At 41.5% G+C, this 27779-nt stretch overlaps 1 protein-coding gene across 2 annotated transcripts in view; it reads right to left on the reverse strand.

Moving 5' to 3' along the window:
* Positions 1-27779, reverse strand: part of EBF2 (EBF transcription factor 2) — a 238920-nt gene that overhangs the window by 63881 nt on the left and 147260 nt on the right. The window lies entirely within an intron of this gene.

The following is a 27779-nucleotide window of genomic DNA, read 5'->3' on the forward strand; positions in this document are numbered from 1 at the left end:
GTCATCACACTAGTAGCAATTAATTTCCTCCTAGTACCCTGTACCCTGAAAACCCAATTTGTTCCAAAAAGGTTTGCAGGAGGAATTAAATGTGAGCAGAAATTTGGTCCCCAGTAATTTTTCCCAGTGCAGTGACCACTGCTTAGAAAGTACGAAACTATGTTATTTGTCACCCACTGAACCTAGTGATTCTTTTACCTTTAGATTTTTTCACCCTGCCCTCTCTCAAAATCAATCCACGCTAGGCTGAACAGTGAACACCAATTATACCAATAGCCTTTTCGCTGTTGATTGGTCCACTGGTTTTTACTTTCTGCCAGATGGTAGAGGCCAGCACATAAAAACTCTCTATCCTGCCGTTAATTCAGAACTTGATATAATAACTTTCCTGTGACTCCTGGAGATAGGACTGTTGGACAGATGTGAATGTTCAGAGATGGAATCAAGGTTAGCCACCTATTTTACACCTGCCAGAGTGGATATCACTCAGTCAAAAGCTCACACTCTTTTGAGAGTATTGCCAGTCCCCAAACTGTTGTTATATAGAATAAATAAGCTAAGGAAGCAAATATACATCCTGGCATCTTCAGCCCATATACATTTTCCATAAACATGGAATGAAGGGCTATTCCTTTTGCAGTTTTATGCCTATTGTACTTAAGGGTCTAGTTGCTGATGACCTTGAGCCTGAGCATTGGTGTAACATTATAGTTCTATGACAGATTTATAGATTGGCAGATAAGGGTGCATTCCTTCCCTAAGACAGGACAGCATCCAATGTTTGTTAGCATCATTAAACTAAAACTGACTTTTCACCTGCTCCCATACCATATGCAGCTGCAAATTTTTAAATTAAACTATGAAGCCATGCATAAATTTACATATATTACAGACTAGCCTCTCCATTTAACATGCAAATGTACTCCAATGTTTCAGAACACCTTCTGTCGCTAATTAATTTGCTGAATTATAATTAGACTAATCCTGCATAATTAATAAGCACAGATTTTTTTTTTTAATTTCTAAGCAGCTTGATGAGATCATTCACTTCCTTCTATAAACTGCTAAGTAACTGTTAAAAAAAATCTGGAAAGAACATATGTGAAAAGGTATGTTTGATGTCGCATACAAATTCAAACTAGCGGGCAAGCTACGAGAAAGTCAGAATTAATATAGGTATATGTTTGAAGCTAACGTGCCAGACCATCAACAAATTATTTTCAGGGGCAAGGATCTAGATTTTCTTTGTCTCAGCATTTTCTTCCTTCAGCTTTCACCCGTCGGATCTTCCGAGATCATAGGCTGAGACAGGAAAGGATTACAGAACCATATGCAACATTAGGCGATGATATGATACTAATACGCCCTTATATATCAAAACACTCTCCCTGTACATGCTGTGTGTGGATAAGCTCCTTTGATGGTATTTGGAATTGTTTTCATTTTGACTGCCAAAACCAGCAGAGATCATTCTAGTGAAACAATTAAGTGCCATTAGTACTGGATCCATTCAGTAATGATTAAAATGAAGGGTCTCATTTAATGCTAGAGAGCTTAGTCTCAAAGAAACATGTGTGTCAATATGTCCAAAAAAGTGTAGTTTAATTGCCCAACAACATAAGATGGAGCCTATTCCTGACTTGAAGAATGAGCCCGGTGAATACAGAAGACCTAGCACTGAGCTTTCAGCCAGGGATTTCACTGTGCAGAGCAAGAAGGAAAAAAATTAATAACTTGAGCATTTTGTGGTATGTTTAGCAAATGATCATACAGACTAATATATATTATACATATTAGTTATTGAACCAAATACAACCAGAAATACTGGTAGTTAAGGAAAGGGGATGAAGTTCGTTGCATTTAACTTAAAACACACAAATCACTTTTGTCAGCAACATAAGACATGCAAGCAGATTTCCAAAAAATGGAGTAGTGATCAAGAATGACAGTTTCTGTGTGGCCAAATGAGAACAACCTAAAAGGGACTCTGCTTTTCAGAGGACAGGTTCTTGGCATTTTTTTTGTCAATTATGCCACTTGGGTGTCTCAAGTTGGGTACACGAAATCCCTAGTCATTGAGGGGACTTACGAAATTCTCTTGCAGTAGATTTCACATGGAAGATGTGTATGTACAGATCATGTGTATTCAAACTATATTAGGCCTCAGAGTCCAGGCCAAGGAGAAGAAAAGTTTTCCAGAAGTTCAAAACTGCACAGACCACCCACAATGAACCCCAACCACCTGAGAGTAGAGCAATGGCCTCAGACCAGCAAACTGTGGCAGGTCATTGCAGAGCTAGGGAATGCCACTAGAAGAACAGCTCCAGTAATGATTTTCTACTGTGTTAGCTTTGGATGGCTGCCACATACAGAGCTTTCCACAGCCACAGAGTGCATCACTGAATGAGAACAGGAGTTGAAAATTAAAATAAATAGATGCTTTCTATTTATTTTATATTATATCTCTCTCTCTTTTTCAAACTCTAACATATTCTGACTTATCTACTGATGCTGAATTAAGTGTTTGGGATTGGTTCACTATTTTTTTTAATTCCTATGTTTTACACTGGGGATGAACTGGCCCAGAGATATTTAGGTCACACAGGAAGTCCATGACAGAAGCAGAAATAGAATCTAAATCTCCAGAGTCACCATTCAGTGTAAATGATCAAGCTGCTGAAATTCTGTTATTATTTTGAGCCAATTCCTGCAGCATAATGATGAGAATTTCCTGGCACATTTTACAGCTATAACAACATGTGGCTAGCAACAGAGGGCCATTGGTTTCAAAAGTTTTCTGTCAGCTCACAATTCCTTTATCCATAACTAATATGGCAGACCATTTTCTCTGAAAAATGTCAGCATTTTACTTCAGAACACTTTTGTGCCCCATCAGTTGTGATGTTCAGAATTAGTCAGACAAAATTACCTCTTTATTTTTTTTTTTTTTGCTTAAAAAAAATATGCCTGAAGCCAATCTTTGCTCTGATGCAACATTTTTCTTTAAAAATCAGCTCATTCTCTCAACAGAAAGGAACAGATTTTTGAGAAAATTCTTCACAGGAGTTTCCTTTTGGGGACCAATCTATCATTTCCAGTGTGTAACTATATACAAAATTCAAATGTAAAGATATTCTGCCTTTCATTTATTTCTGCCTCTTAGTCTCCAAATTTAATTAACCTTTTCAGTGTAGCACATACATGGCAGAGGCTAAAAGAGATGCCACATTTTGGGGTAAGGGGAGCATAAGTCAAAGACAGCATACAAAAATAACACTGCTCTGTGGCAATGGGTGACCCTGAAAGATGCAGTAGTTTGATACAGAGAATGTCCTGAAGTTCAGCAGCTTTTCAGAGTTTATATGAAAAAAAAATTCCCACTACTAAAATTATGCCTTTTTGCTTGGCTTAGTTAACATGCTGATGATACTCAAGAGGCACTTCATAGTGCTAGTTTCTGCCCCATCAGTGGTTTCAAGGCAGCTGTCCTATCCTATGAATTTAGAAAGATGCAAATGGACACAGACCAAAAATTTCAGACCTTGTTTGCTAACCAATCTGAGAGCCCTTAAAAGACCCTGGAGATTCATTAAGTGCCTTGGAAATATCAGCACCCTTTCACATGTCTTAAAACTGCACAGTCAAAAAATGAGGCATTCAAAATCACTAGTCAGTCTCAATAATCTTGTTCAAAAGGTTTGTTCCATGTAACCACCTTACCAGATTCTGTGACAGCTTCCACAGGGAATTCATCACTGAGAGAAGGCATTTCCTTGTATTCTGGTTTTAAGTTTAACAGGTTATTAATTTCAGTGATTTACACTCCTAATTGGGGAAGTCAGACAAGTCTTTCAAAACTAACCAAATATGAAACCAAAATATCTGATTATTCTGTCTCCTTATGTGAAAGGTTGGGGACAAATCTAAGAACATATTGCTTGATGAGACTTCCACGTGTTTCTGTGTGGAACCATGTCCTTCTTGCCCAAACTTTCCTTTTCTTTCCTTCCCTTTGGCCACACAAGTCAGCCATAACCAGTTATACACCTGAAGCTGCAGTAGTTATTCATACCTTTTTTAAACTTCATTCTAGTAAAGTTTTTACAATACTTAACTTTATGGGTAGCCTAATGAGACTGTGTGCGAACTCCAGAGGTTTCTGAATGGAGCAATTACCACAATTGATATCTGTGAGAAAAGGTCTCTAGGCTGTTCCCAACTCTAAGCCTTAAGTCCATAATGAATTGTGTACTCCATTCACACAAAAAATTACCAATCCCATCCTCTTCAATCATACCTCAATCATAGATGTAAACACCAAGTTTTGGATCAAAGGTTTAGGACACACGAAGCATTTTCTGGCTGTTTTCTTCATTTATTTAATCCAGATGTCTGCATTTTAAATAATTCAGAAACTGCTACAGTAAATAGACTTCAAGGAAAGCTAATGGGAGTAGCAATGTCATTAGAAAGAACTTGCATGATAAGAAATTAGACAAAGTCAGTGCCTTCGATGTCATAATGGGTTAAAAGAAAGAATGCATGTGATTTGTTGGAACACATTACATCTCAATTCAGAGCCATCAGAGACATTCAAGGAGGGAGGGCAGCAAGGTTTCAACTGAACTTGGATATAACTGTTTTCATATATCCTGGATACATGAAAAGAAGTTGTATTCTATGTATTTTATGATATATGATTATCATTCTTTCATTTACTCAAGTATGAAACCCTTTTAAAGAAGAGAGATCTAAAAGCCACATTTTACTTTCCCTCCCCCAGGTTCTGAATTCACATTTATTAAGCTTACCTGGCAGAAGCTTCCAAAAGTAAAATGAACACTGCTGTACAAATGCATTTTGTGTTGTAATATATTTCAGGGGAGAGAGCATGGTCTAGTAGGCAGGACCTTGGTCTAAGACTTTGTGAAGTTCGACTCTATTCCTAGTTCTGTTACTGACCTACCATGTAAACTTGGGTAAGTCATTGAGACCTCTACACTCATTTCTACCTTTCATCTGTTTTATTTAAACTGTATGGCTCCTCTTTGGGGAAGGTACCAGCTCTTATATGGGCTTGACTAGCATGTCGCAGGGGCACTGAGGTACCTGCTCCTAGAAGAGCAGAAACTGCCTGGGGAGAGCCCAAAGAGACAGGCAGAGCCTAGGTGCTGGTTACCAGGGCAACAGGCTAGTGAGCAAATTAGCCTGCACCTGGTCAGCTGACCAGAAGGGGCAGGGCCCTGGGCCCATATAGACCCCAGGCTAGAATTAGGGTAGGCAGTTCTCTGCCAGCGGCCAAGGGGGAAGGAGCCCTCCTAGAGGAAGTGAAGGGAAGAGGCCTGACTGTAAGTTCTGCTCCTGGTATTGTTAAAGGGCAGAGCACACCTTGTGCACTTTGAGTTAAGGTATAGCCTAGGGGCTTGCATTTTTTACTTTTGTTTATAACACTGGTGGTTTGGGTGAGGCTCTTGGGGAAGGAGGAGGCCTCACTGGGGGCCCACTACAGTGTGGGAACCCCGGCGCCAGAGAGAGCGCAGTGTTTGGGGGCACACAGGCCCTGGTGCTAGAGAAGGCACAGAGACCGAGACAGGGCCACCGAGAGCCCTGTAACGACCCGAGGGTCGAGTGAAACCGAGGCCTTGGAGGGACATTGTGTGTCAATACCATCTGCGAGGCTTGGGGCATGGTAAAGGAGCAGTTTGGAGCCATGCATGTAGCCCATAAGGCTGGGGTGTCCCGAGACATCCATTGTGAAATAGGAATTACAAGGGTCCAGGAACCCACAGGGTTCAGGGGGTCTATCAGAACTGTGTCCAACTGGACTTGAAGGCAGCCTCCCTATTTTTATAATTACATTAAGACATGGAGGGTGAGAATAGAGGGTGCCCACTGGGCCAAATTGGTACGGTCGAGGGGCCTTAGGGGTAACATGGCCATCCTTAGGGACCCCATCCTGTGACACAGCACCTAGCAATGATGTAATATAAACAAGCTGTAACAACAGCATGGGTTAGCATCATCAGCACCTACCCTGTGCAGCCTTTCTTGGCTTACAGGTAGACTCCAATCTGATGACCCAGGATTTATCTTCTTAGGCTTGCACCTTTAAGCACACAATGAGCTTTGCCAGCTGTGACAGTTAAAAGGAGCCCTGGCTTTTTTACTGAGCAGGGCATACAGCAAGCAGCTAACTACTGACAAACTGCATTTGTGGTATATGTGATGAGAGGAGCATATATTTTAGCCATGAATAGTAGAGGGGAAGCCGTACTTCTTCTGGGAGCTGAAGGGAGAGCAGATCTTCAGCTAGTGTAAATGACGTGTGTCGTGCCTATTAATTTCCAAATCAACCCCATCTAGTCTCACACCCAAGTCCAACTTAAGTCTCAAGAATGCAACTGATTCCAATGGAATCAGCTACTTTATACCAGTCACAGGTCTTGAATGTCTATTCAGTGTCCATAGTGACCATACAGGATCTTGGTTTTTACAGTTCCACTTAAAATAGAGTAAAACCAGTTTAGTTGAACTGGCAAACTATGCTTGCATGATAACCCTTATTTCTGTCTAACTTAAACTTTTTGCTAATCATCTTAAGTTAAAGTGAAGCAAGCCTGATTTCAAAAAAAATAAATAAAGGTGTGTCCACCCAGCAGTTTGCACTAAATTACATTTATTGAAATCGATTTAAAAAAAAAAAAAATCACACCTTAAAATAAATTGGAACAACACTCTGTGTAGACAAACCCTTAGGCTATTACTCTGATTTTTGGTGCTATTTTTAATTGAACAGTCCAAACATTTGCAGCTATGTCATCAGCTGAAGTAAACTGACACTGAAGTCATTGCAGCTGTGAAGATATACATCAACAGCTGAAGATCAGGTCCTTAGAAATCAGTGACTCTTCTTTCCCCTCGCCCCTAAAAATTTCTTCCAATATGCAAAAAGGTTGTAATAGTTCCAGACCATGGATTGATGCAGTCCCCTATATTGGCTTCTTTGGAGCTGTTACAAAGTATACCTCAAACCTCTATGTAGCAGCTGCTTGAGAATCCTTATGGTCCATTGGGTCCAAAATCCTGACCTGTTGTGGTTTTCTTAGTTCTTTACTACAGAAGAACTGTAGTAAAAAAATGAGTGAAAACAAATAGCTGGCATTTCTGAAGGGTGCCTCGAGTTTAACAAGGGGTGCCTTGAATTGAGAGAGGTTGAGAACCACTGAAGTATAGCTACCATAATAGCCTCTACTGCATGAATTATTGCTATGGTCAAAAACTGAGCTAAATGCCAGGATTAAGATTGGAGCCCCTAACAACTTTCAATCCCAATGGAAAGCTCAAACAAAAGGTTTCTGCTTTGCAATTTACATCCCCTCTAGAAGTTGGTCCACCTAGGGCCCTGTCACACATTACACTTCCAAAGTGTTAACTGCACAAAAACCTTGAATGTCCACGTTTTCAAGTGACAAAACACGTGCTAAGTGTGATCGTATTGTGCTAAGTGCATTTGTGTCATGGCAAAGTTAGGGCTCTTCAGGGAAAGAGTATCTCCAGATCATATTAAATAATATGTGTTCAGTTATCATCTGACCACTCTATGGAGATAAGCTGCTGAGGCTGTGCCAGCCCCAGCACTACATCAAAGCCAATGACGAAAGCCTTTGACACAGCTTCCCACCACATTCTCTTAAAAAAACTAGGTGACTGTGGCATTGATGCCTACACAGTCAGATGGGTGGCAAATTGGTTAGGTGGTCGTACCCAGAGAATGGTAGTGGATGGGTCGTTTTCTACCTGGAGGGATATGGGCAGTGGAGTCCCCCAGGGCTTGGTCCTGGGACGTGCACTGTTCAACATCTTTATCAGTGATTTGGAGGTGGGTGTGGAAAGCACGCTGTCCAAATTCTCTGATGACACCGAGTTGTGGGGTGAGGTGGGCATGCTGGAAGGGAGGGACAGGATCCAGCTAGATCTAGACAGGTTACAGAGGTGGGCGGATGAGAATAGGATGGAATTCAACGCAGACAAGTGCAAGGTGCTGCATCTAGGGAGAACACGCCTATAGGCTGGGGAACACCCTTCTGGTCAACATGGTGGCAGAAAGGGATTTTGGAGTCATTGTTGACTCCAGGATGAACACGAGCCGCCAATGTGAGGAAGCGGTCAGTAAGGCTAACCGCATCTTGTCGTGCATCTACAGATGCATCATGAGCAGGTCCAAGGAGGTGATCCTCCCCCTCTATGTGACATTGGTCAGGCCACAGTTGGAGTACTGCGTCCAGTTCTGGGGGTCGCACTTCAAGAGGGATGTGGCTAGTATTGAGAGGGTTCAGAGGAGGGCCACTCACATGGTCAAGGGGCAGCGGGGCAGGCCCTACAAAGAGAGGCTAAAGGGCCTGAACCTATTCAGCCTCCACAAGAGAAGGCTGAGAGGGGATCTGGTGGCAGTTTACAAACTCACTAGGGGGGGACCAGTGAGAATTGGGGGAGGCTCTGTTCCCCCGGGCACCACCCGGGGTTACTAGGAATAACAGCCACACATGGATAGAGAGAAGGTTCAGGCTAGACATCAGGAGACATTACTTTACAGTTAGGGCTGCCAGACTCTGGAATGGGCTTCCAAGTGAGATGATACTCTCTCCTACCTTGGGGGTCTTCAAGAGGAGGCTGGACAGATATTTGGCTGGGGTGATATGACCCCGGCACCTGTTCCTGCCTGGGGCAGGGGGTCGGACCTGATGATCTGTTCAGGTCTCTTCATACCCTAAACACTATGAAACTATGATACAATTATTTATTTGAAATATGAAGACAAAAACTTTGTCTTTTGCTTGTTCTGTATGGTAGGCCACTTTATGGTCTCTGGCAAATATTCAGTCCTATATACTTTTCTATCCTGGAGAAAGCCACATTCTACTCTAACTACATTTCTGTGATGTTTCTGTGTGTGTAAAGGCATACAGGATTATGCTACTGATTTGTGGTACCATTTAAGAAAACTTAACATCATTCGAAAGAAACATTAGGAACCTCTTGACTTAAATAATTACTTTAGACATATGATCTAGAAGAATTTGGGGGAAAGGAGGCATCACAAACAAGCCTATTATAACACCAGGTTTTATCTCAATAGATCCATTTAATACTTAATTAGATAAGTGAATGTGTATGCTCACATGTGTACTTCAGAAAGTGGTACAGCTATTATTTTTTCCATTTTATTTTGTCTCACAGCTATTTTAAAATGGCAATATCAAATGGAAGGGTTTTAATAAAAGTGCTTCACTCTACCATAAAGTGGTGACATTGTTTCACCACAACTACAATTACAAATTTTACATTGGTGCCTTCCCAAAACTTCAGTAGTCCTGAAGATAAGTTGGACTGGCTAAGATTCTGGGACTTCTAGGCAGCTTTCAAACTTATTACTTTTACTGAGATATCACCCAAACACCTTAATCAGGATCTCATAGTACTGAGTGCTGTACAAACACAGAAGACAACACCTCCACCATTCTGAACTTTTAAATATGTAAAGTTGAGTAAAAAAGCATCCTTCCCCCTACACCAATGAGGAAATTTTGTTTTACAAATAAATCCCCAAACTTAACACTAAACTGAATTTTAGAAGCAGGAACTGTAACTACCCAGACGTTGGTTATTAAAAGAAGTGTCCCCTACTTCCTGTCTGTTATTCACTCTTCCAGCTTTTCCTTAAATTATTTAAAATTCTTTAAAATCCACTCCATTTCCACAGATCCTTCCTTCTTTGATCTATCATGTCCCTATAATCATGATCATGATGGCATCTGTTGAGTAAGCTCACTGCTTATGAAACCTTATGTTATACATCTCTGATTTAGCTAGTCTACGAGGTGCAAATCTGCCCTGCCTTCTGCCTATCATTATGAACTACCATCCTGTTTGGGGCCATATGCTGTAAACAATACCAGGCACAGAGATTCACTTACAGCTGTCTATTTAAATAGCACTGCTCATGACAGGAAGAGTTGTAGTGAATGTTTACAAGAGCATGTCCACTTGCCCTGCAGACACAATGGAAGTAGTCCTATTTAAGTCCATTAATAAAATAAGTAAGGTTTAATATTTCATTACTGTAGACAACATGTGAATTTTCATTCTTCATATGAGCCCAGTTGCATTATTCAACATAATCATAAGAATTATACTTTGTATTCTGGCACTCTTCACTAAGCACATGAAAATAATAGGCTTGGGCCAAAAGGGAAGTACTTGAGTTAAAAAAAAAAAGGGGGACAGGGAAGGCATTTGTGATTTGGAGTCTTTAAGAAAGGACCTTCGTTGGCAAGGCTGATGATCATGGTCATTTGTGCATCCACAGAACAACCACAGTACAAGTCATGCCAATGCAGACTTCCCAAAATGCTCCCATTCCCAACCTTTACAGACTTCCCAGTGCTTTCCAACCTTTACCTAGACCTTGTCTAGAGCTAATTGATTACCTCAGTGTCTGTAGTCACAGAGTCAAATCCAGAGTCAAGGACATCCCTTTCACTGACTTCAATAGGCTCTGGATCTGGCCTTCAGTCTTTGACTCACTGAGTGAGATCTAACAAAGTGACAAGTGACAGAGGTATTTTGACTTATGGATGCTACGGCAACTAAAAAACCATCAGGCAGTATTGGCCTTGGTTGCTGAAGATCTAGAACTGAAACAGCCATCTACAGGAAAAACTACTCTGAGTTTAAGAATATTCTGGGATGCTTGGTTGTCCGTGGTTGTCCACATCAGCAGTCCCACTGAGGTGAATTTGAGGAGTTCATAACCACTCCCTTTTACTACAATTTCAAATTTAAAAGTTCTGATTGAACATTGCAAGCAAAAGCCTAGCAGAAAGGGAGAGGGAAAAAAACAAATTTCCAGAGCAGCTCAGGGCCCAACACCTTCCACTCACACAACTAAGTAGCTAGATTGTCTAAAGCTTAGCCTCCCAGATATGTGCCTAAAAGAAATTGCTGATGTTTTTATTTCTTTAGCATCCAGCAGCACCCACTACCTTCAGGGGTGGGTGCTGAGTGCTTCTGGAAATCTACCCAATGGAAGCTAGCACACAATATGTCATCAATCAATTTCATAGCCTGCACTGGTGCCTCAGAGCTAAAACAGGTCAGTCAAGATCTTTCATAAGTGGCTACTGATTTTGAATGCCTTTCTGTTTGAGTACCCAGATTAAACAACCCAAATTTCACAAAGCACGGAGCAGCCTTTAAGAAAAAGAAAAGAAAATGGCCCCCTTCCAAGTATCTCCAGTTGGGTAGCCAGAATCACTAACCAGCTTTTGAAAATCTTGACCATTATTTTTTTTTTCAAGTGTGCCTAATGGTTTGTGCAGCCATTACCACAAGCGTTTATTTTATTACTAGAGAATCCAGAATAAATATGTGCTAAAAATGGCTTATAGGGGCACAAGGCATAAATCACTCCAAATTGCTACTTTGATAAATGTTGACAAAGGAATAAAATTTGTCACCAACCTAATATTACCATCAATGTTTTGTCTAGCTACATTCCTTCCAATTTAAAAACAGTTCAATACCTCTTTTACCTTCAAGTACCAGCACTTAATAAACAGTGATGGATGCTTTTTATTTTTTTACCCCTGTATTTCAGACTTCCCTGTGTCTGTTACAAGGGGATTGTTTAGCTTGGGGGAGCTGTAGATCCTCCATCTTCCTTGCATTGACATGCATCCCTCAAGGAATGACGACCATATTTAATTCATAACCCCCGCTGGCTACACAAACATACAACTTCCCATCAATTAGGCAACACAGAGATGCTGTTAAAAATCAATGAGCTTATTATTAAATATATTTCCTTTTCATGTAACAATAATAGTTATTGCTGTTCTATCGTTATTGCTGTAGTATCTCCTGTTAAAGCAGTTAAAAAGAAAAAGGGGGTATTGCTTTTGATTGGGTTGTATAATATCAAAGGGTACCTGAATAACCTTGTCCTTACTGTGCTGCTTGACGCAGTTAGTTTCTAGAATAAGAGGTGGCAAAAGTGATCAATACCTGTTTCTTAAATTAAAACATATAGTATAAGTTGGATACGAGGGGCTGCTGAATCTTAATAGCCATACACATAAACACATGCATCCATATCCTATATAAAACCAAACATCAACCATAGGGTAGAGCTATCAAAGAACAGATAAGTATATATTTGTGTTGTTGCTGTGGTGTGTTTGTTAGAAATTATTTGGATATTTTGACACATGCCACTACTCATGGAGCTCCCAGCCTACAAACAGAGATGTTAAATCTGTGCCAGTTTATGCAAAGGTTAAAAAAAAAAAAAAGCTGCACAGATTTTGGCAAGTACATCATATGCTGTCTGGCCACAGCTGATCTGATGCGAGTCCCCTGTAATTATGGGAGAAGGTGGAACAGGTTTCCTGCTAATTGGAAAATTCTGCAAATGGCACCACTAAAGTAAATTGACAGTCGTTAGAATATTAGCAAAATGAGAGAACTGATTAGGAAAAAGCTCAGATGTGGATCTTTTTTTATGCTGCCTGAATCTACCAGCAAATTGATAATAAAAGCTGAACTTAATAATAACAGCTGTTATTTGACCTGGATACAAATATATGTATATTTGTGTGTGTGTGTAAATAGACAAACACATGCACACACACGTGCGTGCACACACACACATGCTTTATATATACATAAAGAGGCAGCTATGCATACATACACACACAGGGAAATCTGTTGCTGTTCCCAGACCAAAATGCGTAAGAAGGGCTCATGTCAATCAACTTCTGAAAAATTATTTTCCCATCTCAAAAGGCACATGTAGACTTTGGGAACAGAGACTGTGTTTAAGGAGATTATCAATAGGCCTAGTCTAATGAAACTGTATTCACTTGAAATATTTATGCTTCTTACAGATCTTGCTGGATATTTGTTTACATATTTAAAATCTTTAAGTCATTCATTCCTAGGGGAAGCTGGATTTCTATTGTAAATTTACTCTTGATCTACCACTGTTGAGAACTCTAAGAGTAACCTTGGCTCATGTTTTATATTAAAATATACAGAAAGCAAAGTGGGATTTAGCCAGGACTTTGGCCATCCATAAACACTTGGGTAGTTGGACTTGTTATTTTTGAGCTACTGGGGCAAGGGGAAACCAGGAGAAAAAGAAGATATTTTAATTAGAGCCATCACTGCAAATACCAGTAAATGCACTTCTCTGTGAACACTGTAACTTCATTATTATTTCTCTTATTTCATTTTCCTATGATCCCCTGTTTAGTCTCAAAATAATCTCTATAGGCCTGATCTTACTCATGCTTTCTTCACTGGGACACTAGATAGCAACTGATGTTAACAGGGCATGATCTTCCTAGTTGCTGAGCCTTCTCGCCATCCATCAGTTTCATCAAGTCTGAGGATGTTCAGAACCTTACAGACCCAGGACTACCCTCCCTATGGAAAATGGAATTTAATTGGGGAATTAAGGCAAAAGTTTCTAACAGATATTCCTCTAAAACCCGATACAGTTTATAATCGATTAGATCCTTTCAGTGTTTTATAAACTATCTCACAGAATTCTAGAGCAAGGCTACAGCTGCTCGTGAAATCCTGTGAACAGTCCAAAAAACCTCAAGTTACCATTTCAGTAAGGCCTTTCCCTAACAAGCACCACAGAATTTTTTATTGCATCTAGATAACGCGGATTCTGAATGCTCAATATGGAGTCAAGATTGTTTTTATCATTCCATGGATACAGCAAACCTAATAAAGCAGTAGAGTGCTGCTTATACTGCATTTAAACACAAAAATTCCCATATGGCATTTTCTATATCAGTGCATAGATAGTCCCTTTCTGTGTAACTTTTAAAGATTTAAGAGAGTTAAATGTAACATAACTCCTGTCCTCCTTATTTGTACTTTGGTAACCTCATTTTTTCTTGTGCATTTTTTGTGTTAGATCTGTTATTGCTCTTGTACTTTTTGGAAGGAAAGATTGTGGAGGAAGATACTTGTATGCAGATATCCTAGAGGATTTAATAAAAATGTTTATCATCTCCCCCATAGAGTTTTATAGGCTGGTTAAAACAATATAAGCTATAAAATAAATTTAATAGAGAATGAAAGCTTATGGCCCAGATACTTAGCTAATTTAAATCAGCATAACTATACTGAAACTACACTGATTCATACTAGCCACATCTTATTTATACCACCAGGATCAAACCCCATAGATTTATCAGTTTAGTTTCTATTAATTTCTATGGGACTTTTGTACAAAGAAATTTTCTATTAGATGCATTTGATGCGAGTGGGCAGAGTCTAGTATATGCATTTTAACTAGAGATATTTGTTTATTTCTAAGGATTTCTTTAAACAGCTCATGGAGTCAAAATAATGCTATATCTGGTCTTCTCATAATACTTTCTGGATGTCCAGGATACACAGAAATACCAGTCTTTCATAGAGTCATAGATTCATAGATGCTAGGGTCAGAAGGGATCTCAATAGATCATCGAGTCCAACCCCCTGCATAGGCAGGAAAGAGTGCTGGGTTCAGATGACCCCAGCTAGATGCCTATCTAACGTCCTCTTGAAGACCCCCAGGGTAGGGGAGAGCACCACCTCCCTTGGGAGCCCGTTCCAGACCTTGGCCACTCGAACTGTGAAGAAGTTCTTCACAATGTCCAGTCTAAATCTGCTCTCTGCTAGCTTGTGGGCATTATTTCTTGTAACCCCCAGGGGCGCCTTGGTGAATAAAAACTCACCAATTCCCTTCTGTGCCCCCGTGATGAACTTACAGGCAGCCACAAGGTCGCCCCTCAACCTTCTCTTGCAGAGGCTGAAGAGGTCCAGGTGCCCCAGTCTCTCCTCATAGGGCTTGGCCTGCAAGCCCTTAACCATACGTGTGGCCCTTCTCTGGACCCTCTCCAGGTTATCCACATCCCGCTTGAAGTGTGGCGCCCAAAACTGCACGTGGTACCTCCTTGGATCTGTTCGTCATGCATCTGCTGATGCACGATAAAGTGCCATTAGCTTTTCTGATGGCTTCGTCACACTGCCGACTCCATTCCACCAAGCAGGTCATTCCCTAGGCAGTAGGTATGCTGGACATTTTTCCTCCCTAGGTGCAGCACTTTGCATTTCTCCTTGTTGAATTGCATTCTGTTGTTTTCTGCCCATATGTCCAACCTGTCCAGATCTGCTTGTAGTTGTTCCCTGCCCTCCAGCGTTTCCACTTCTCCCCACAGTTTTCTGTCATCTGCAAACTTGGACAGAGTACACTTCACTCCCTCGTCCAAGTCGCTGATGAAGATATCGAAGAGTATCAGTCCAAGGACCGAGACCTGCGGGACCCCACTGCCCACACCCTTCTAGGTCAATACCGACCGATCCACTACGACTCTCTGGGTGCGACCCTCTAGCCAATTCGCCACCCACCGGACCGTGTAGTCATCCAAGTCACAGCCTCTTAACTTGTTTACCAGTATGGTGTGGGATACCGTATCGAAGGCCTTCCTGAAGTCTAAGTATACAACATCAACCCCTACTCCTGCATCCAGGCATTTTGTAACCTGGTCATAAAAAGAGACGAGATTAGTCAGGCACGATCTGCCTGCTACGAACCCGTGCTGGTTTCCCCTCAGCATAATTTGTCCTGCCGGGCTCTCGCAAATGTGAGCCTTGATAATTTTTTCAAAGACTTTGCCTAGGATGGAGGTGAGACTGACTGGCCTATAGTTGCCTGGGTCCTCCTTCCTCCCCTTCTTGAAAATGGGGACCACAATGGCCCTTTTCCAGTCCTCCGGGACCTGGCCCGTGCGCCATGAGTGTTCAAATATTCCCACCAGTGGCTGTGCAATGACGTCAGCCAGTGCCTTCAGTACCCTCGGATGGAGCTCATCCAGGCCTGCTGACTTAAAGGCATCCAGTTCCTCCAAGTGACTCTGCACCATCTCAGGGTCTACGCATGGCAGTCTGGTGCCTTGCTGCTGCCTCTCTACAATCCCAGTGAGAGCCTTTTTCTGCCTCTCACTTAGAAACACTGAGGCAAAGAACTCGTTGAGGAGTTCAGCCTTGTCCCCCCTGTCTGTCACCAATTGCTCCTGCCCATTTAGTAGGGGTCCTATTCCACCCTGGGCCTTCCTTTTAATCCCTATATATCTAAAAAAAAATTTTTTGTTATTGTTTACTTGGGATGCCATCCTCAGCTCCGTGGTAGCTCTGGCCCGTCTAACTGCCTCCCTACAAGTGTGAGCAGAGGAGGTATACTCCTCTTTGGTAATCTCTCCCCGTTTCCACTTTTTATATGCTCCCCTTTTAGTCCGCAGGCTGCCCTGGATTTCTCTGGTCAGCCAAGGAAGCCTCCTGGCCCCTTTCCCTCTTTTTCCTCGCATCGGGATCATCTCCCTCTGTGCTCGAAGGATCATTTCCTTAAGGTACAACCACCCTTCCTGGGCTCCCATCTCTTCAAAACTCCTACTCTGCAGTGCGTCCTTGACTAATCGCCTGAGTTCATTGAAATCAGCTTTCCTAAAGTCTAGCGCTTTCACCCTACTAGTTGCCTTACCCACTCAATGTCTTATGATGAATTCTATTATTTGGTGATCACTGTCCCCCAGGTGACTACCAATCTGTAGGTCCCCTACCATATCATCCCCTGTTGCCAATACCAGGTCCAGTAAGGCATTCCCCCTAGTGGGACTGTGTACCTCTTATGCTATCTTGGCCATGTCAATGCTTAATGTCCCAACCCAAAGCCTGCTAATAATGAGTGGAAAATTTCCAGTTAGTTTCACTGGGCTATTCTGCCCCAAATTCTGCAAACTAGTCCATGTAGACAGCTCCGTGCACCTACATGGTGTCAATCATGATCACCAATGCAGAGCAGGTTTCTAGATTGGGGACTGAGTCAAAAAGGAAAATAAGTGGACACAAAAAGAGAGATTTTTTTCAGTTTGTCAGAATAATAGTATTTCCTGCTTCTCTACCCAGTTTCTGTAGCACCAGGCTGCAACAAAGTCTGCCTCACCAGGAGCTACCATTGGTTTCAGTAAGTGTAAACCCCTCGGAAGACATTTAACAATTATCAGGGTAGGTGGGCATGACCAGACCTCAAAGGGGCAACCAAAGTCAATTCACTGTAAACCTGAATTTTCTCCTTCCTGCATTTTCAGTGGCTTTTCGTTTGGTCTGTTTCCTATTCCTCATTCTTCCTGACTGTTCCATTTCATGAAAACAAATGAGGGGGTTTAAAAAGCCAACAAAAAACAACCCAGTTCCAGATAGTGTGTGCCAAATACAGTGAAGGGTGGCGGAGAAAAGGGGAAGAAGGAGAGAAAAAAAATTAAGTCACACCTTTAAATAGTGGTTAAATCTTTGCATTATACAACTCATCCCTTTTACAACATGGGGTTCCCATAGAGAATTCCCTGTTTACACTGGGAATTCCTGCAGGAGAGCATCAATAAAGCTGAACAGATGTCAGGGTGGAATGCCAGCGGCAGTGGCTGTTGTCAGGGGTGGTGGGGAGGGAGTCAGGGAACAATAAGAGGCGGCATCTGCTGCACAAAGCCCTTGCGTGTGGGTCAGGTTTTGCCAGTGTGTTGAGATTCCACCCTTTTCTTTGTCTGGGCACATTGCCTCTCTTGTTCCTGGATGACAGGGGTTGACACATGTCACCAAACCCTATCAGAAAGGCTATTTGTTTGGCTCAGTGTTTCTGACCTCCTCTGCTTGGAAGATATTGAAAAACACTGGAGGAAGAAAAAAAATACTTGCAGGGTTATACAATTTCATTATGCACTTTGCATCCAAAGTGAGGAGGTAGATGCCCTTCATTTTAATTAAAAGCATGATTGATGAGACTTAACTGACAGGAGGATCTAGGTTTTAAAATTCTTCTTAAAGAGGAAATGGCCCCACTGGTTCAGTGAAATTTATGTTTGTAATAAATATATAAAAATTGAATTCACCTACGAAGAGCAACTGAGCCAAATTTGATAAACGTGCAGGAGTGCTGAGGCTGCCAGAGCTTTATCTTGCTCCAACTGCAAATCTCAGTATAACCTTAACTACAGAGCTGCAACCATATAGATTTTGAAAAGGCTGTCCCCAAAGGAATGGACGTTTGCTAGTATTACGCAGTATCCGCATCTTGGGATGACTTTATTAATAATATCCTAGTTTCCTTAAGGTCTAATGTGATGCTACAACACTGGGTAGAGGTTTAAATAATAATGTAAAAGTAGAACAAATTAGGCATATTATAGTATACCTTACTGACCTCAATCATGGTTTGGTATGCTATGGTGACAAGTACTGTTCACCGGAACCAACTTTAGCAGTGGGTGGCGTGGGCAACCACCCAGGGTGCCATGGTCAGGGGGGTGCCACACACACACATATACACGCACACCCTGACCTTCCCCATTGCTCATGCTGGGCAGGAGCTGTTGGGGGACTTTGGTGGCAACTAATCCTAGGGACTGGGCAGTGAGGCCCACTCCCCCTGGCTATGCCTGGAGCTGATTGGAGCCAGCTGGCTAGGGCAGCAGGATAAAAAGCCCCTGGGCAGTGATGGTGGCAGGTGCTGCAAGGCAACATGATGGCCCGCGAGGAGGATGCTGAGGGTTGTGAGAAGGTGGTGTGGCCAGGCAGCCCCAGCTTGCCATCACTGACCTGTTGGGGCCGGAGACCCAGCTGCAGCCCCCACAACCTCTCGGCCACTGCCACCACTGCTGAGGGCATGGACAGCCAAATGGTGCTGAGTGGTAGTACCCTACCATTGGGGTTGGGTTTCCTGTGCTGGAAAGCCCTGCCTGCTGCCCACCCACCTGCCCTTCTTGCTTCCCCGTGCCGAGCCCCTGCCATCCCCTAGGCCTGCCCACCCAGCATCAGGCCAGCATCTCGGGCGAGTGGACACATGGTGCCCCGTGATAGCCCATGGGGTCCTTTGCCACTTGCAACTACTGGGGCACATGTGCCCCTCACGCATGCACCCCCCTCCACACACGCGCACACACACGCACAATGTCAGTGACTTGGTGACAGGGAGTGTCAGAATACATGTTTGCCCTGGGTGCCATTTTTCCTAAGGCTGACTCTGCTGTTCACCTACTTAAGGAAAAGAGAGCCTGTCCTAATAACCTGTTAACTACATGTATTTGAAAACCATCAAGGAAGTTCTCAGGATCTAAGATAAACATGTATGTATTCATACTTCAGAACAAAAAATAATACAGGGCCTATGCAGCTGATAGGCTCATTGAGTATCTTCTTGCAACTTGCCTGCAAGTACAATTGCAAGAAGATACTGGCTTGCAACATGCATGCAAGTATCTTCTTGCAATTGTACTATCCTCCTTCTTCTTCCTAGTTGTAAAGAATAGGACTTCTTTCTTTAAAATTTATTCTTAAAAATATTCTACCCAATAGCAACATGTACTCATTAGAACTAATTCATAATAAAAAGGTAATTATTAAATTAAAAGGCACTGTTTTAAAAGTATAACAAATATCTGATGGAAATTACTCCTTACTAATTATAGTAAACTCTTAGGTTTACAACAAATGTGAGAGGCAAGGATCTCTCAGAGTGATATCTCTTATTGGACCAACTGCATAGTTAGAATAGAGTTAGACAAGCTTTCAAATTCAAGACATTCTTCATCAGGTCTAACTAGAACAAGCCAAGCACAGCACAGACTTTACAACAAACACAGCTTAAAAACAGGACATTAAAAATGGCTACTATTCTACGTATGCTGTAACGGAGAAACAAATCTAATGTTGGTACTAAATACTTAGGGTCATATTAGCAGCTGATATAAATTACTGCATTGTCTCCTATAAGGATTTGACCATTGTTATCTACAGCTGAACACTGGAGTTCATGAAAGTATCTATAATAAGTTAAACAACAGTTATGTTAAAAATATTCAAGTTTTTCCTTTAAAAAAAAATAAATACAGCTTGACTGTAGACTTACTTTCTGTATTTCCTGTAAGATTTTTGCTGTGAAAGTGATATTTTGGAAAAAGCCCTACCTTTCATCCAAAGGGATTTGGAGGTATGTATGCTCTTGCTCTCTGCAATTGTTCAGAGAGCAAAACCTTTGAACTTTCTTTATTTATCCAGATTTCTACATCACTTTTCAACTTCAGAAAAAGAAACATACAAGTGCAGAATTTAGAATTCCTCTCTGATTAAATGTTTAAAAAAATTAAAAATTAAACTTTTTTCCCTATATACATCAATAGCACTTTTTTTCCAGTCTGACAATTAGAAATTATTTTGGGCTACTAAGTAGCTAGCAAAGGTTAATTGGTCTTGCTGCTGTTAAATTCAGAATTCTAATAATTGATTCATGAGGCGTCAGAAGCCACAAATAACCAACCATTTTTGGAGGAAAGGCACTGAAATTGCATGTATTTTTAAGATTTAAAGTTTCCTCCCACTCCCTCCCAAAGGCAGCTGTTTCAAATACAGTTTAGTTTCCAGTGTGGTCAGAAAAAAAACAAAAAACTAAAAAACCATGGCTCCAAATCAAAATAAGAGATAACAAACAAAAACTGTTTTGTGGCATGTTACTCCCTCTATCTCTGAGAATGTGGGAAGTTAGAAAATTCTTAGTGCCTGATCCTCAAATGTCATAGACTGGAACAGGAGACAGTCAAGTCATGAAGATTTATACCAGCTGGGTAGCTGAAAATTCACATCTCCATGCATACTTTATCTATTCTCTTCCCTTCTTCCTTTTTTATCCCTATCATCTGTAACTAAGTAGAATCCATATATTGAAAAGGTTCCAGGTTTTCAGATTTCACTTTGGGAACTTAAAATAGATGTATAATTTTAAGGAATACAGGTTTAATCTATACTTGTCTCATGCCTTAAATGGGGGGAAAAAAAAAAAGGTAAATACTAGTATGCTCCCATTTGACTCCACTCATAAGCAAACTGATCTCTCTCTATTTGTGGTATACATGCACTTTGTCACAATAAACCACCGTATATTATGTTTATATATGTCCTTCAGGCATGTCACAACAGTTTGGCATTCAGAGTTGCTCTACCACTGTGTACATTAAATAGTCATGTAGTTACATTAAACAGTGGGGAGTTCACACTTCACAACCACTCAGTGTTTTAAAACAGATGTGGGCTGTCTGTTGTCAGACTGTAATAGAAAGACTTAAGAGAATCTAGGTGGGAATTTAATCTCTAGATGATTGAACATTCCCTGAATCCTCCCTGCTGAATCCCTCCCCTCTGCACCCCGATATTACTTAGAGAAGGAATGAAAAAGATAATCCATAACAACTTCTATATCACTGAATGCAGAGATCTGAAAGGTGGGGGGAAGAAAAGAGATTCTGAATTTGCAATACTTTGTGGCTTGGAATATTTTTGAGCGGGGTGGGCTGGAAGGAGTACCCTGGGATTTACTGACAGGAGAATTTTTGACAGTTGATGGACAGATGAATTCCGTCATGGAAGCGTTAGTCGAAAGCGGCAAGGCCAGATGGAAACTCACAGCTTGTCTTTAATATTAATTTTCTTTCCTCTCCTCTCCCCCCACCCCCCTCGCTTTCCAAACCCCACTTTTTTTCTTTTTTTTTTTTTCTTCAGGAGAGCAGAATTCCCAAAGTCCCTAAAATGTTTCAGTGCATCTTGAGGTATTATTTTTCCAATGCCTTTACCCACCTACTCTTGGTAAGAAGTGCTCCTTTGTGTTAATGTTATTTTATTCCTTCCCCTCTATGCGGCTCCCCCGCACCCCCCTTCACCCCCCCCCCCCCAGTCTGCAAAGCAAAAAAGAAAATCGAAGAGAAAAAAATTCAGCACAGCTATGCAGATGTTAAAAATTCTGCTTAGCTTAAAACACACACAGATGAGTAATATCTTAACCTTGTACTAGATTTTAAAGATACACACAAATCTGTTATAGCTAACAAGTTTTACATTTTGAGAAAGAACACGTAATAAGCACCTCATTGAACTAAGCAAGAGGGAAAAACTAAAGATGTCTTCTCTTTTTTCTGGGGAGGAAAACCCTAATTTTCACTGGTGTGAAGATTATATTAGGTTTGATTCCAAAGAAGAATCCTAGATGTTCACTCACTAAGAGATACCCTTTGATTAAAAATAATTAATATTCACATACAGACCCAGAAATAAACCTTCAGGAATAACAGACCTCTCCTATTTCCCCTCTAGTTGCTGATCTATTTGATATAAATATGCCTCAAGCATCCCACACAAGAACATCTAAGTGTACAAGAAATTAGTAGATAAAGTTCTCCAGAAATTTACTCTGAACACGTATATAATTCAGTACAGAATTAATCTTTTTCTGCTTCTTTTCACTATGCATCCAGATAGCCATTGGAGACGTCTTGAGAGAGGTAATTGTTTGTACAGAACTTCAGTTTAAACAGAGATCTCTTACAGCCAGAATTGCAATTCAGGCAATGTGCCCTTGCTCTTAGGCATGCACAGTATGCCCTCCTTTTTTAGGCACACACAGCATGCCCACCCTCTTAGCCATACACAGCATGCTCTCTTTTTAGGTGCACACTGTCCCTTACACAAATGCAGCAAGCCCTCCCTCCCTCCCTCCCTCCCTCTTGTGTGCACGCCCTCCTTCTTAAGTGCACATTGTGCACCCTCTTTCTTAGGCACACGCAGCCACCCTCCATCTTAGATGTGTGCACAGTGCCTCCACTCTTAGCACACACAACATGCCTATCTTAAGCACATGCAGCAAACCTTCTGTCACAGGCACACTCAGTGCATACTCTCTCTTAGCTACATGCAGTGCTCCCTTCCTTTTAGACATACAAAGTCTGCCCTCTGTCTTAGGTATGTGCAGTGTGCCCTCCTCCTTTGGCACACATATCACAGCCACCTTCTAAGGTGTGTACAGCATGCCCTGCTCCTTAGGGTGCACAGCATGCTCTATGTCTTAGCTGTGAGCAGCACACCCCCCTTCTTAAGCATGTACAACATGCCCTTATTCTGGGCATGCACAGTGTGCCCTCCCTCTTAGGCATGTGCAGCGCACTCTCCCTCTTAGACGCATGCAGCATGTCCTCTCTTAGGTGTACACATTGCACCCTCCTTAGGTTTGTGTATCAGATCCTCTCTCAAGGACACACAGCTCACTCTTCCTTTTTAGGCACACACAGCAATCCCTCCATTATAGGAGCACTATGAGCACCTACTTTATGAGGCACTTGCAGCATGCCCCCTCCCTTAGTTCAGAAGGAGCCTAAGATGGAGGGCATGCTGCGCACACCTAAAGAGACAGGGCCTGAGAAGGAGGGGGTACTATGCCTGCCTATGTGAGAGGGCACATTGCATGTGCCTAAGAGGGAGGATGTACTGCACATGCCTAAAAAGAAGGGTGTGTTGCACATGCCTGAGAGAGTAAGAGAATGGAAAATGTGCATTCCCAGGAGACTCTCCTAGACATCATCTATGAAGAACCTAAATAATAAGGGCATATCCTAATTGTGAAAGTAACTTTGAAGTGTCATCTTAATTGCACAAACTTACTAAGTGGCATAACCATTCATTGATGGAGAATTAAAGGTGAAAGGTAAAGTGATTATGAGTGAACTCTTTGAAGATACTGGAAGTAGGACCCAACCCTCTTGGCTCACAGGTTTAAGATCTAACCACTAAATCACATTGCTTTTTATCTAGTATATGCCACCAGGCCAAAACCAAAATGCTTGATGCCAACCACCCTAAAATTTGGATCAGGAACTCCCTCCTTCCTCAGTAAGTTTTTAACTGTTGATGTAAATAAACAAATCAATGTAGTGAGATAATTATGAAAACATTCCTGAACCCTAAGAAGGATGGGTTTTGGGGAAAAAGGAAAAAGGCTGCAAGATAAATTTCATCATTCACTTGGGAAAGGAACAATAGATTAATTCTGAAATGGGAAGTCCAATGCCAAATGCGTTACAAAGAAGCCACAGCTGCGTGCCTTAGATATAGCTGAAAACACAACTGCAATAAGCAACTAGCCATCTGCAATAGCTGGGTATATAAAGATGATTGCTATTAAACCAGGGGGCTGCAATGTCTGGCATGACTCAGAGGATTTCACATAAAAGCCTCTGATCCCTTATGCAGAGATATGCACACTCCCTCCTGCCCACTCTTCTTCATATATTAGTGTAGCAACAGTTTCATAATATCTGTTCATTACAGGAATGCTTTTATATATACATATACATAAATAGTAAATGGATATAATTTCTGTAAATGGTGTTAAAAATATACAGCTTAGTTCCTGAGTTTTGTAAGACCAATAAATCTTACTGTGCACTGTAAACAGATTCATCAAGTAGCAAACAAACTACATTGTCTCTAAAAACGCTGGTCAGGTTCACGTTGCTGTCCTGTTCCTACACAGGTCCTCTCTGCTTCAAGATGCTGCTAAACTATCTTAATTAGTGATTTGGGGATGAAGGTGAAGGGAATTTGCAACAAACGGCAAGAGTTTGGGAAATATCAGGAAAGAGATTTGGGGAGAAGATGAAGGAGAAAAAGGAGAAGTGTCAAAAGATGACTGGGGGAGCAACACTCAAAAGAAGAGGAAGAATTTCATGTTTGATATTAAAAAATGGCAAGCTAGAAACGGTTTCTATGACACTTCATAGTTTCCAAAACAGTAGGGCCTGTCTCTGCATTTACGGAACGGTTACAGTGGTCATACTAAATAAATGAATGTCCCCTCACCTTACTAGACCACAAGTGGTGTGGTGCAATTGTACCGCACAGTGGGCGCATCTACATGAGACACTAAATGTGCAGAAGACTAATTCTACTGCGCATTAACATATCACAGCAAAAGCCATGCTACTGCGCTAATGTGCATTAGTGTCACTAAACTGGCAGTAGCACCAGTTACTGTGCATTCAGTTAGTACCTGTTATGATATGGCATTTGTACACGTGCTTGCACCGCAGCGCCAGGTGCTTCTAAAACTACCCAGCGCTGGAGCGCATGCATTTATATAAATGACAAAATGTGCATCAGCAATGACAAAATGGTGATGGTGCGCTTTTGAACTAAAACACATCGAAGGTGTTTTAATTCAAAAGCACACCACTGCCATTTTCTCTGTGCTGATGCACATTTTGCCATTTATACAACTGCATGCTATGCAGCACCAGACTGTGCGATTAATCAAGTCTGCTGTGACGCACTGTATCTCCAGCGCATCGCAGTGCAAAAAAGTATGTGTATAAATGCCTATAGGTACTAAACTTAATGTGCAGTAACTAAGGCACTTTAATGCATGTGTATGCCTGCCCAGTCAGTCATGGGCCAGATCTACCTGTCTAGGGCAATAATATCATGGAAATGGGCTTCTGCACAGGCCCAAAATCTGCACATGTTCTCAAGGTTCCCAGCAGGCTTGAATGCTTTCACATCTCCATTGCTATTCTAGGAACCTGGAGCAAGAGCTAGCCCAGGTAGCTATAATCACATTTCCTGATTACAGGGCAGATCTACCCATTGGCTGAGGTCAGATCCTTTTCATCAAATTGGTCAGGCTGGGCTGTGGCTGTCCCATTGATTCAAGGATGTGCATCAAGTTATGCACGGGCTTCAGCATCTGAAAAGCTGAGGCTGTAATGCAGGGTTCGTGGTATAAAGGACCTAATGAATGTGCACCGATATAAGCCCACTGCACGTTAGCGAAGCTTGGGCACATTAGCAAAGCATGGGCATCGTCAGAAGTCAGGGTATGCATTTTCCTAACATAGACTATTTATGGCATGAGAATGAGAAATCACTACTAGGCCTTCCAGTGCGGGGGGGGGGGGGGGGCGCAAAAGAGTCCACAATGATCACAGTACAGCTAAAAGATGGGTGTGGCAATATTGTCCATATGTACATGTCACTAGTGTGCATCTGTTACACATTTGCAAAGGGTTTGCACTGGTAGTTTTACAGCTGTTCAGTCATGTAAGTAGCATCTATACTTAAAAGAACACAGAAAGAGGGAAATGAGAAAGCAGGAACTGAGAATTAAAAACAGCAAAATATCCAGGTACTATTTTAAGAACAAGGACTTAGATCTTTTTCAAGACTAGTCTTGGTGTCTCTCCAAACCGTATTTGGTTTTAATAGCTTGTATATTCACATTATTCAAAACCTGGCCTGGGAAGGAGGAACAGATCTCAACTAATAAGTGGTTTTCAAAGGAGCCTCATGGGGTTAGAATGGGAAGTCTTTTGGCCCTGGCTTGGTTTTTGTTGCATTTGTCTAGTACAATGGAGTCCTGGTCAATGTTAATAACTCTTACATCTACTGCACTACAAAAAATAATAATCATTCACCTCTAATCAAAATTCAGTAGGATTTTGGTAGCTAGTCCTATTAGGTTCCTTTAAAATATCAGATGAAAATTTGATAGTGCTTACCAGTTTGCAGAATTGATCCATCAGAAACCAAAGGAACAGCACTGAGTAGATGTGACTCCACTACTTCCGATCTAGAAAGCAGCCTGCCAAGAGTAGCAGAGTGCTTGAGAATATAGCCACTGAGGACAGCAGGTTTACTATATGGACATGGAGAGTTCTGCAAGGTTGAAGACAAAGACTATGCCTATTTAAGGACATCTTTGCATGTTTCATACGTGATCATTTAATCATGTACAAGGTGAATTTAACTTATTGGGCCATGATCCTGAAATCTAAACTTAAGTAGAACTTTCATGAAAGACAGTGAAATTATGACTGCATCATTACACCAGACAGCTACATCTGAGAAGGTGCTGAGTGTCTTCAACCTTGCACTGACTTCAGTGCAGCAGATATTTAGCACTCTTATATTAAGTTGTACAACATACTTTTACTTTAGCCCCTGACAAACATGCAGTTAAAGGCACTATGAAATCTCATGCGCAATCCTCACAATTGCACTTCCTGCCACGCCACGTGTGCATGTCAGGAGGTGGGATGGTGGGATCGAGCATCAGATCCCATCATGCCTTGTTGCTGGTGCAGTGGGAGCCTGGGATTCTAATCACAGGCTCCCCCTACACCGGCAAGCAACAAACTCCTGCAGCTCTGACTGCTGAATCAGTTGATGGCTTCCAACCTCAGGGATATTGTGTGTAATAACTTTTGTGGTTTATTCCCTGTTTTAGCACACCATTAATTGTGTTAATGTGTGGCCAGGTAACTACTTAAGATGTGATTAACCAGTTAACTGATTAACTGGTTAATCACATCTTAAGTTTAACGTGTGCCAGGGGCCTTAGAGTGAGATGCATCTAAATATATCTATAAATCTAATAAACAAACATCCATTTAATAAAGATATGGTTTTGGACTCTTTGGCTCATTGGGTTTTTTTGTACAGGTTCTAGAGGTAGCAAGCAGAAGGCAAAAGCTAAAATACATACAAGCACACACATCAAATTTGGATTTGAAAATCTTGATATACAAAGGGAATGCTGCACAATAGTTGTTCAGTCTAAAGACAGAATCAATTGTGAAAAGACATCACAAGATCCTAGTAGGGATCAAAAGAAAATGAAGACTCTGGATTAAAGATATATATTTTAGACTCAAGCTAGGTATTATGTAATGTTTAGGATATAGGCACATAAACAAGTTACCAGACGTAGGCCAGAGTGTCAATTTATAGAACATTAGCTACATGAGGTAATTGCTCATATGTATGCTCTTATCTCATAGTAAGTGCAAGGTAGT

Source organism: Alligator mississippiensis, chromosome 7 (assembly GCF_030867095.1).
Source record: "Alligator mississippiensis isolate rAllMis1 chromosome 7, rAllMis1, whole genome shotgun sequence".
In the NCBI taxonomy this organism is placed as follows: Eukaryota; Metazoa; Chordata; order Crocodylia; family Alligatoridae; genus Alligator; species Alligator mississippiensis.